Below are 12284 nucleotides of genomic sequence, written 5' to 3'. Positions count from 1 at the left end.
CTTTATTTGATTGATTTATTTATTTATTTTTATTATATGTATATATATTTTTTCCTTTCTTTCCCGGGTCGTTACATGTATGTTGTATTTGTAAGGTAGACTTGGAAAATATATTAAAAGAAGCATTTGTGCCTTTTCTTAGCCGATGACGAGTTTGTTTGCAATTCTATGTAGTTTAGATTGCATGTAGAATCATTCAAGCTCGACATGATCAATCTTGCTTGTGGAGTGATTCGAATCTCAAACAAGTGTTTGAGATATTTGATCAACAAGAATCATTGAAGCTAGACATGATCGATCTTGCTTCTGGAGTGATTCGAATCTCAAACAAAGTGTTCTTGGCTTGAGATATTCGATCTACAAGGTAATCCGAATCTTATTCCCCTTGTAGTTGATTCTTTATCATATCAGTTGTGTCCTATGTCGATCTAACGACATGATGCAATATGGCACTCATCATCATATAGCATGCTCAATATGGAAAACATCATCATATTAAGGTAAACGTCACGCAATCATCATACTTATCATATTGCCATAAAGTGCATCAAACATATCAAGTACGACATTCATCAAAATATATATATACTGAGCACATCATCAAGTATCGTAACCCACACATCATCATAACTCATACATCATCATAACTCATACATCATCATAACTCATATACCGCATTGGACGACATAGTTCATACATCATCGTAACTCATACAATTTTTAGCCTATCCTATAGTAAGACCACTTACTTGGTTGGCCTTAGCCGAAGTATTCCGTAATTATCTAAACGTAAGCTCCCGTTCCGTGAGAGCTGTTTCCTACTTTGCCGGGATTTGTTTCCTATCATATCATTCGCCATCTTTCGTTAGTATTTCACAATTAATTTACCATTTATTCAATAAATGTGAAATACAACTCTAAAACGACCTTAGTAAAAAATCGAATTCCATGTTTTCATTGTTTCTAAATTGTATTAGGTAATACTACTTGGATCATTCAATCTAAATATGGTTTCAAATAATATTATATTTAATGGTACAAATCATAACAATTTTCTCATATTTTCCACTTACCTCTATCATTGGTTTATCTACTATTTGATGGAATCTGATTTTCTTTTTCTTTCCTAAAAATATCATTCTGATTTTTTTTTTCTTTTCTTTCCTTAAAAATATTAGGAATCATCATTTTTTTTAATTCCTTATTGTACTGGCCATTTTCAATGAATCTGATTTGCATTTCTTTCCTTAGAAATGTTTATGCAATTAAACGAATCATTTTCAATCTATTCTAATTCTTTTATTTCTTAAAATCTTCCTCACTACCATTTTTTCCTTTTAATTCTAATTCTTTTCTAATTTTATTCTCATATCTAATTCTAACTCTATTCAACCCCCTAATTACTTGATTTTCTGTTCAACATGTAATTACTTGATTTTCTGTTCTCTCTATTGTTTACAACCATTTCTATTGATTTGGTTATTTCTAAATCTTTCTCTCTCTCACCCTTCATTTCTTATTTTTTTTTTCATTTAATTTGGAAATCTCTTTATTCCTCTCTTTTTCTTTTTGTTTCTCTTCCCTTCTTTTGATTGTTTGATCTGTTTTCCAGTATTCTAATATCCTTTCATACAAGAAAAAGGAAAAGGTAAATCTGACTACTAACCTTCTCAAATGACTTCTCTCTTCAATTATCTGCCTAACCATCTCTCAATTAGCTTTTTCTTTCCTCCACCTGAAGATTTTCTTCTCCCCAGAAAATCTTTTCTTTCTTTTTCTTTTTCTGGTTTGTTTTGTTTGTAGAATTATTGATGACAGATGACAGGTATTTTAGGGTGGGTGGAGAGATTAAATGAGAGGTGGACTGTTAATTTTTTTTCTTGCTTATTTTGTTATTATTTTTTTTACTATTATTATTATTATTATTATTATTATTATTATTATTATTATTATTATTATTATTATTATTATTATTATTATTATTAACCTAACGGGGCGTTACATTATCTACCCTTAAAAAGAACTTTCGTCCCCGAAAGTCTCCAACTCGTATACTATCTCAGGGAATTTTTCTCTTATTTCGTCCTTACACTCCCGCGTGCCCTCTTCGGTGTGGTGATTTCGCCATAACACCTTAATGAACGCAATGTTTCTGTCGCATAACAGTTTTACTTCTCTTGCTAAGATTCCAATTGGTTTTTCCTCATAACTCAGATCTTCATTGAGTTGGAGTGGTTCATAGTCCATTACATGGATAGGGTCCGTAATGTAATTCCTCAGCATCGACATATGAAATGCGTCGTGTACTCCTAAGTGGGCTAGAGGTAGGGCTAACTTATACGCTACTAGACCAACTCGCTTTAGGATCTCGAATGGTCCAATGAATCTAGGACTTAACTTGCCCTTACGTCTGAATCTTAACACACCTTTCATAGGTGCCACCTTGAGGAATACGGGATCCCCTATCTCAAACTCCAGACTTCTACGCCTTACCTCGGCATAGCTTTTCAGTCTTCTAGACAGCCTCATTGGTTAGTCGAACCAGCTCGGGTCCTACTAGCTCTCTCTCGCCTACTTCGTCCCAGCATAGTGGGGACATACACCGTTTCCCGTATAGGGCCTCAAACCGTTATGCGACAGAAACATTGTTTGATGCACTTTGTGGCAATATGATGGGTATGATGATTGCGTGACGTTTACCTTAATATGATGACGTTTTCCATATTGAGCATGCTATATGATGGTGAGTTTCATATTGCATCATGCGTTAGATCGACATAGGATACAACCCTAAGAGCGTGAAAATGATATTAATATAAATATCCACGAGTATGTGTTACCTAGAGTAACAAAGAGATGAGACTAGAGGATTGTGTTAGAAGAGACATTATGATGGATTTAGAGGGACCTCATGCATATTGTATGTTCATAAGTATAGGGCTACTTTCCCTAGAGATGATGAGTGCGGACGCGCACCGTATGATGATCGCGAATGCGCACAGGTGCGAAAGCACACAGATGAGGGTGTTCATGAGGTGCATGACACTATGGGGTTCCACTGACCTCCGGACGTCGCTACAGATTAGCTTGACCGGAGGGTCCAGGGGGTGTGCGAGCGCCCTGGGGATTCACACTCGCACGTGTAAGTCGTGTGTAGAAAAGTATTACACATCCAATTTGTCCGAGACTGAAGGCCACCCCTAAGATGATTAGAGATAGGTCCCTAAATCATGATTGCATGTGTTTTTATTTGCATGGCCCCTATAGTGGGGCCACTTACTGAGTATTCTTTGAAATACTCAGGCCGTGTGCCATATCATTTTTCAGGTAAAGGCAAGGCGCACTTGTACTGAGGACGGCGGCATCGCGCACAGAGACTGTGGCACGTGCATAGGGTAGATTCATATTTAAATTTCTAGTCTTAAGTTAGAATAGGTTGTTTTGCATTTCATTGTTTTTAATTATTTTGTATTTATTTATTTTTTCTCTAAATTTTAGTATTTCATATTTAAACACGTAAGACCATGGCTGTGTTTTCCAGAGAAGAAGTTGTTTTAAATGTTTTTTTTTTAAGTTTACGTTATCAATTATGTTCATGTAAGAGTTATATTTCCGCATTATAGATGAGCATGAGACATTAGTAGCGACTCTGGGTATGTGAAAATTTACGGTCGTTACAGTTGGTATCAGAGCTCTAGGTTTTAGATTCTGTAGACTAGCCTACAATGTAGGCTTGGCACGTTCCATGGTCCCAACGTCGATGCCCCGTCACCGTCAGGTTCGCCTTGCACAAGATAAGAAAATAGAAACGTTTTCAAACTCGCATGCATTTTTATGTTAATGTTACTGAAATTGTTGTGATATTTCATGTATTTATTTAAGAGCATGATGTGATGTGTTGCATGCTGAGTGATTTTGGATGCAATATGATTTGAACTTAGTAGATGTGATTCATACCATAATTGGTAATGAGCCTTAGTCTTAAGAGATGCTATCTTGGTGTCTAGAACCATGCTGGCTAGACCATGCGAAAGAGTAAGACGAGGAAGGGGACGATCTCCTATTAAAGATAGAGGACGAGGTGAGGCTGAAGAGAGCCCACCTCGAGAGGGATCAGAGACAGGGTTTGAATTAGAACCCTTATTGTATGTATGGTTGGCAAGCAACCCTGAGAGGGTAGACGTAGTAACTAAGGATAGAGTAAAGAATGACCAAACAATAGTAGTCGACCAAACTCTAAGCGTAGTCCTAATAGTAGTAAAGATGACCGACTTCGATGTAGTACTAGGCATGGATTGACTAGCTACAAACCATGCTATTATAGAATGTTGCAAAAAAAAAAAAAAGGCGATATTCTCACCATCGGTGGGACCTAGCTTTAAATTTAAAAGCACAAATACCGGGGCTACCCCAAAGGTAGTCTCGATGATGAAAGCAAAGAGATTAGTTCAACAAGACGGTGTTAGGATCGATATCAGTCGTTAGCTCTGATACCAGTTATTAGGATCACACAACAACGCACACGCTCGATCTAGATGAACACAAAGAATGGGATAGAGAAAAGTGCAAGGAGAACTCTGGCTAAAAGGATTTTTCTTTTTATTGATGACTTCAGGTATGTACAACAAGATAGAGTACAGAGAATAGAAAAGTACATTTTCAAAGCTCTACCGGACCAGATATATATATGGTATAGTTTACTATATATAGCTTTACCAGATTTAGCCATCTACTATATATAGCTATTTACCATATATAGCTTTACCGGATATAGCTTTACCATATATAGCTTTACTAAATATAGCTTTACCGGATATAACCGTTGACCAAGCTATAAATAAGTATCAGGCTTCATAACCTAACAATTCTCCCACTTGGAGACTGATCTAGTCAACCGAGAATTTCACTCTCAAACGACCATGAGCATCTTCACTGCACCATACCAATTGAGGTTTTGTACAACCTCAATATTCCAACATCAACACATTTTGTCAACATGTTTGCTGGATTCTTTGCACCCTCTATCTTCTCAAAACACGTCACCATCTTCAACCAACCTCCGAGTGAAATGGTATCGCCTTCTGTGTTTTGAATGATAGACTGGGTTCCTCATCAACAGCATGAGTCTCAGGAGTTTCTTGAGTATCTGCTACATCATTATGTGAATCTTTAAGCAACTCAACCTCAACTCCCACTTTCTCCACCTTTGGTTTCTCAGCAAGAGTCTCAGGAGTTTCATGAGTATCTGCTACAACATCACTCTGTGAATCTTTGAGCAACTCAACCTCAACTCCCACTTGCTCCACCTCTGATTTCTCAGCAAGAGTCTTAGGAGTTTCTTGAGTATCCGCTACAATATCACTCTGTGAATCTTTGAGCAACTCAACATCAACTCCCACTTGCTTCACCTCTGGTGTTTCAGCAAGGGTCTCAAGAGTTTCTTGAGTATCCGCTACAACATCACTCTGTGAATCTTTGAGCAACTCAACATCAACTCCCACTTGCTTCACCTCTGGTTTCTCAGCAAGAGTCTTCCGGCCCATGCAACCTCCTCTGGAGTTTTAGCAACGCTTCCAGCCGGCACAACCTCCTCTGGAGTTTCAGCGACGCTTCCGGCCGATGCAACCCCCTCTGGAGCTTCAGCGACGCTTCCGGACGACGCAACCCCCCTGGAGCTTCAGCGATGCTTTCAGACGACGCAACTCCCTCTGGAGCTTCAGCGACGCTTCCGGCCGACGCAACCCCCTATGGAACTTCAGCGACGCTTCCGGACGACGCAACCCCCTCTGGAGCTTCAGCGACGCTTTCGGACGATGCAACCCCCTCTGGAGTTTCAGCGACGCTTCCGGCCGACGCAACCCCCTCTGGAGCTTCAGCGATGCTTCCAGCCGACGCAACCCCCTCTGGAGCTTCAGCGACGCTTCCGGACGACGCAACCCCCTCTGGAGCTTCAACGACGCTTCCGGATGACGCAACCCCCTCTGGAGTTTTAGCGACGCTTTCGGACGACGCAACCTCCTCTGGAGTTTCAGCGACGCTTCCAGCCAACGCAACCCCCTCTGGAGTTTCAACCAGTGACGCTGCTGATCGACGCAACCCCCTCTGGAGCTTCAGCGACGCTTCCGGCCGACGCAACCCCCTCTAGAGTTTTAACGACGCTTCTGGTAACCCCCTCTGGAGTTTCAGCGATGCTTCCGGTCGACGCAACCCCCTTTGGAGCTTTAGCGACGCTTCCAACCGACGCAACCCCCTCTAGAGCTTCAGCGACGCTTCCGGACGACCCAACCCCCTCTAGAGCTTCAGCGACGCTTCCGGCCGACGCAACCCCCTCTGGAGCTTCAGCGATGCAACCCCCTCTGGAGCTTCAGCGACGCTTTCGCCCGACACAACCCCCTCTAGAGTTTCAGCGACGCTTCAGGCCGACGCAACCCCCTCTGGAGCTTCAGCGACCCTTCCGGCCGACGCAACCCCCTCTGGAGTTTCAGCCAGCGACGCTGCCGACCGAAGCAACTCCCTCTGGAGCTTCAGCGACCCTTCCGGCCGACGCAACCCCCTCTGGAGTTTCAGCCAGCGACGGTACTTTTCTTCAATTCTCTAACAGTCTTTTTGAAGCTAACTCGTTTATGTTTGCTCATAACGTAGTTCTCACAAGGACTTATAACAATCTCCGCATCAAATACACCTTGTTCATAGCCAACGGTTTTTTCATACATATTTGACAGCGCCTTCATCAGATCTGACGTTGTCTTCTCCTTGATGATGTTAAACGCCACGTTCCTGGATAGCGTCAACCGGATCATCCCTAAGGCTTGTCGATCCTTGAGCTTCCACTGTTCCGTGGTCATGGTATCCGGCTTCACCCCCAACAGAGGTTCGTGAAGATCTTTCTGGTATAGATATCTTCAATCTGCATCTTCCAGAAACCGAAATCGGATCCATCGAACTTCTCAATTCCAAATTTCCATCTTCACAGATCGTGGTGAATTTTGCCTTGCTCTGACTTCCGCCTGGCTCCTGGCTCTGACTTCCGCCTGGCTTTGATTGCCAGGCCTGGCTCTGACTTCTGCTTGGCTCTGACTTCCGCCTGGCTCTGATACCAGTTGTTAGGATCGATATCAGTCGTTAGCTCTAATACCAGTTGTTAGGATCACACAACAACACGCTCGATCTAGATGAACACAAAGAATGGGATAGAGAAAAGTGCAAGGAGAACTCTGGCTAAAAGGATTTTTCTTTTTATTGATGACTTCAGGTATGTACAACAAGAGAGAGTACAGAGAATAGAAAAGTACATTTTCAAAGCTCTACCGGACCAGATATATATATGGTATAGTTTACTATATATAGCTTTACCAGATTTAGCCATCTACTATATATAGCTATTTACCATATATAACTTTACCGGATATAGCTTTACCATATATAGCTTTACTATATATAGCTTTACTAAATATAGCTTTACCGGATATAATCGTTGACCAAGCTATAAATAAGTATCAGGCTTCATAACCTAACAATTAGCTTGTGCCGTAGACATAAGAGGAAAAGAAAAGACCCTAGAAAACGTGTCCATCGTAAACGAGTTCTCAAATGTGTATCCGGATGACCTACCTGGTATACCCCCTTCCTGAGCGGTCGACTTCATCATCGAACTCAAGTCGGGAACAGGGCCTATTTCTAAAGCACCCTATCGCATGGCGCTAGCAGAGTTGAAAGAACTCAAGGCGCAATTACAAGACTTACGAGATAAAGGGTTCATTCGACCTAGCATATTCCCCTAGGGTGCGCCAGTGTTGTTTGTTCAGAAGAAAGATGGATCGATGCTTTTGTGCATCAATTACAGAGAGTTAAATAAGAGAACCATAAAGAACAAATACCCTCTGCCTAGAATAGAAGACTTATTCGATCAGCTAAGAGAAGCAACGATATTTTCTAATATAGATCCGCGGTCAAGTTATCATTAAATAAAGAGTAAAGAAAAAGACGCACCAAAGACCGCATTTAGGACAAGGTATGATCGATATAAGTTTGTGGTATGTCATTTAGCCTCACCAATGCTCCAGTTGTGTTAACAGAGTTAATGAACCGAGTGTTCAAGGACTGTCTAGACACTTTTGTGATCGTGCTCACTGATGACATCCTAGTGTACTCGAAAACAAACTTGGAACACCAGGAACACCTCTGAAAAGTCCTAGCCACCCTAAGAAAGAACAAGTTGTATGCCAAGTTCTCAAAGTGTGAATTTTGGTTACGATAAGTCTCTTTCCTAGGATACGTGGCGACAAAGGATGGAGTATCCGTAGATCCTACTAAGATCAAAGCGGTCACGAAGTAGGAACGCCCAACTTCGGTAACATCAGTACAGAGTTTCTTGGGACTAGCGAGATACTATCGAAGGTTCATGTAGCACTTCGCTAGAATTGCCTCGCCTTTGACACAGCTAACGAGAAAAGGGGTACCATTTATATGAAATGATGCTTGTGAGGCAAGCTTCCAAAACCTAAAAGAGAGATTGGTAACCGTCCCGGTACTCACGGTACCCGAGATCTCAGAAGAGTACGTAACCTATAGGGAAGCCTTTAAAGAATGGACTAGGATGTGTGTTAATGCAACACGGTAAAGTTGTTGCATACGCGTCCCGTCAACTAAAAGAATACGAAGATAATTACCCTACCCACGACCTGGAGTTGGCCGCTGTAGTGTTCACGCTGAAATTTGGTGACACTACCTATATGGAGAGAAAATTCAAAGTCTAACCGACCACAAGATTTTAAATATTTCTTCACCCAGAAAGAGTCAAATATGAGACAGAGAAGGTGGTTAGAATTGGTGAAGGACTACGATGTAGATATCCAGTACCACCCTAGAAAAGCAGACGTGGTCGTAGACGCTTTGAGTGGAAAGGCGGCCCACTCTTCGGCCCTCATTACAAGGGAAGTAAGGTTACAAAGAAAATTCGAGGGAGCCAACATAGTGTAGCGACTGAGAGAGTCATGGCACAACTGGCCGACTTACAGTGCAACCTACACTTAGGCAAAGAATGGTTACCTCCCAACGAGAGGATCCAAGCCTACAGAAAGTCCTGGGCAAGCTAGACAAAAGTCCTAGGCCAGCTAGACAAAAGTCTAGTATACAGGTTCACGAAGTCCTCAGATAAGGACTATTGTATCAGGGATGCCTATGTGTCCCAGAGAAGTTAAGGAAAGAGATACTAACGGAAGCTCACAACTCGCCATTTGCCATGCACCCAGGAGGTACAAAAATGTACCAAGATTTTAAACAACCTTTCTGATAGAAGAGCACGAAGAGGGACATGGCCGAGTTTATGAGCGAGTGCTTAGTTTGTCAACAAGTGAAAGTTCCTAAACAAAAGACAGTGGGGTTGTTGTAGCCCCTAAGCATACCAGAGTGGAAGTGGGAAAACATAGCAATGGATTTCATAGTAGGATTACCCAAAACGCACAAAGCATATACAGTGATCTGGGTAGTTGTCGATAGGTTGACCAAATTGGCACACTTCCTACCTGGGAAAGCTACATATACAGTTGACAAATGGGCACAACTGTATGTGAAAGAAATAGTAAGACTGCATGGAGTCCTAGTGTCTATAGTGTCCGATCGGGATTCACGTTTTACGTTAGTGTTTTGGCGTGGACTTCAAAAAGCACTGGGTACCCGCCTCGATTTTAGTACCGCCTTCCACCCCCCCCCCCCCCCCCCNCCCTCCCCAAACAGATGGACAAACGGAGTGTTTAAACAAAATTCTAGAGAACATGTTATGCGCTTGAGTACTAGATTTTAAGGGAAGTTGGGATTCCAAACTCCACCTGATGGAATTCTCGTATAATAACAGCTTCCAAGCAACTGTTGGAATGGCCCCATTTGAGGCTGTAACGACCCGAAATTTTCCACTTAATTTAAGGTCGCTACTGTATACATACCATAAACATTAAATGCGGAAGACTTCATTTAGATTCCATCAAACATAACCTTTAACTTAAAAACACAGCCATGGACTTACGTGTTTCGAAAACATCTTTAAAACGACACAACAAAAGACCCAAAATAAAATAAATAAGCGTTTAAGTTTAAAACATCCTATTCTATCCTAAGTCTAGGAAAATAAATACCACTAGCCTATGCATGTGCCATGATCTCGAGTTGCGATGCCATCGTCAGCCGTACAGGAATGCCTTGCCTTAACCTGAAAAATGTAGTAGCACATGGCCTGAGTATTTAAAGAAATACTCAGTAAGTGACCCCACTATTGGGATTAAATGCAACAATCACATGCAATGAAATGATGGGACCTATCTTTCGTTTCATTTCGTTTCGTTCCGTTTCTTTTTCGTTTCGTTTCGTTTCATTTCGTTTTCCCAACGGTGTAATCCTAACAGGTAATCGTGGACGTGTACCATATACTCTACACGCAACCCATACGTGCGAGTATGGACTCACCAGCTAGTTCGCACACCGCTGGGCCACTGTCCCTAGCCGGTGGGCATGCTCTGGGGGCCCACCGGGACTCGTTAAAACTAAAACCGTCACGGCAGCGCTATGCGGAGCATAACGATCGTTGTCCTGCCATTTGGATGTACGCGTCCGTACCCTCGTGATGGGATAGGGGTATCCCCCCCAAATGCATGAACACACAATATGCATGAGGTCCCACTAGCCCTACAGTCATCATTTAATGAGCATAACCCCGCACCACGTTTTCATGCTTACATGTCATTCTCATTCTCATTTCGTTACATATCATACATATTCCTAGCGGGATTATGTATCGTGCAATTTACCATATTTCATGTCATACAATTCATTTAGTTACATTCCAATACCCATACAACAAGCCATAATCGTACAAGGGCCACACATCGTCACATAATTATTATCATACAATCCACATATTATATAGCATAACATAACATATAGGAAGCATATCGATCCACAAACAATTCACACATATCAATATATATGACGCGTGCCGAACCACAGGGCACGTGTCAACATCAAATATAACCATGCCGATAGTAAGGTCACTTACCTGGCCAGCTTAAGTCGTTGTCACGAATATATCTTTAATTCAAGTTCGATTCCGTCCTTCGAAATCCGAGTCAACCTATATGAGCCCATGACATTAGTTCCAGGTTTGAACTCTATAAAATTATTTCTCTAATTTATGTTGACCCATGTATTATACTTCATATGAACGTTAGAGTCTTTGCTTGAATTAGGTGTTGAAATATTTATATATGTTTGTTATAGTATTATTTTCATACAACCCATTTAATACTCATTAAAATTTCCCAGATATTCTATTTTCTCTGATGGTGTTTAATACCCTTTTAACATTTTTCACATAATTTTCAATTATATTCACAGTCTTCCCTCTCTGTCTCTTACTGTGTTTTCTTTCTTTTAATTATCTCTCACTGTATTTACACTCTGTGTTTACCTTTTTCCCTCTATATTTAGTTTGTGATTTTTAATTCTTATCTGTTTCCTTTTAATTCTGTTGTCATGCCTTCCAAATTTCTAGTGAACCCTGTTTCCAAATCCTTGAATCCTTCCTTATCTCAGTGTTTTCTATTTAGAAGTTTTTTTTTGGTCATTCTATTTAATCTAACATTACTAATCTGACGTGATTGACTAGAATCATTGACATTTAGTTTCTAACTCAGATCATTCTAATAATTCAATGAAGATCTAGGTGTGATTTCAAAAAAAATAGGATAAAAACAAATAAAGATTTAATATATACCTTGTTGATCAGATCTATCTTCACGTAAATCTCCGGTGAATCTCAATTGGGTAAAGGTCATTCTCATTAAATCTTACAATTATTGATCTTCTGTTTCTTTTTTTTTTCAGTAACTTGCTCGTGTAAGGATAGGTTTAGGAGAGATAATTGTGGGAAGGGATGAGAGGTTACTGGAGAGGAGTGGGGAAAGGTTTTTTTTTTTTAATTAATTAATTAATTTATTTATTATTATAATTTTAACTATTTTTATAATTATTTTTATTCGTTTATTTCTTTATTTATTTTTAGGCTATTACAGAGGCCTTGTACGGAAAACGGTGTAGGTCCCCACTATGTTGGGACGAAGTAGGCGAGAGAGAGTTAGTAGGACCCGAGCTGGTTTGACTCGCCAATGAGGCTGTCTAGAAAATTTGAGCGAGGATGCGTACTGTTCAGAGCAGACAAAAAAGCTACGCCAATGTAAGGCGTAGAAGCCTGGAGTTTGAAATAGGAGACCCAGTATTCCTCAAGGTGACACCTAT

The sequence above is a fragment of the Cucurbita moschata genome, unplaced genomic scaffold (assembly GCF_002738365.1).
Source record: "Cucurbita moschata cultivar Rifu unplaced genomic scaffold, Cmos_1.0 Cmo_Scf00069, whole genome shotgun sequence".
NCBI classification, from domain to species: domain Eukaryota; kingdom Viridiplantae; phylum Streptophyta; class Magnoliopsida; order Cucurbitales; family Cucurbitaceae; genus Cucurbita; species Cucurbita moschata.
This window is presented reverse-complemented; position numbering follows the sequence as displayed.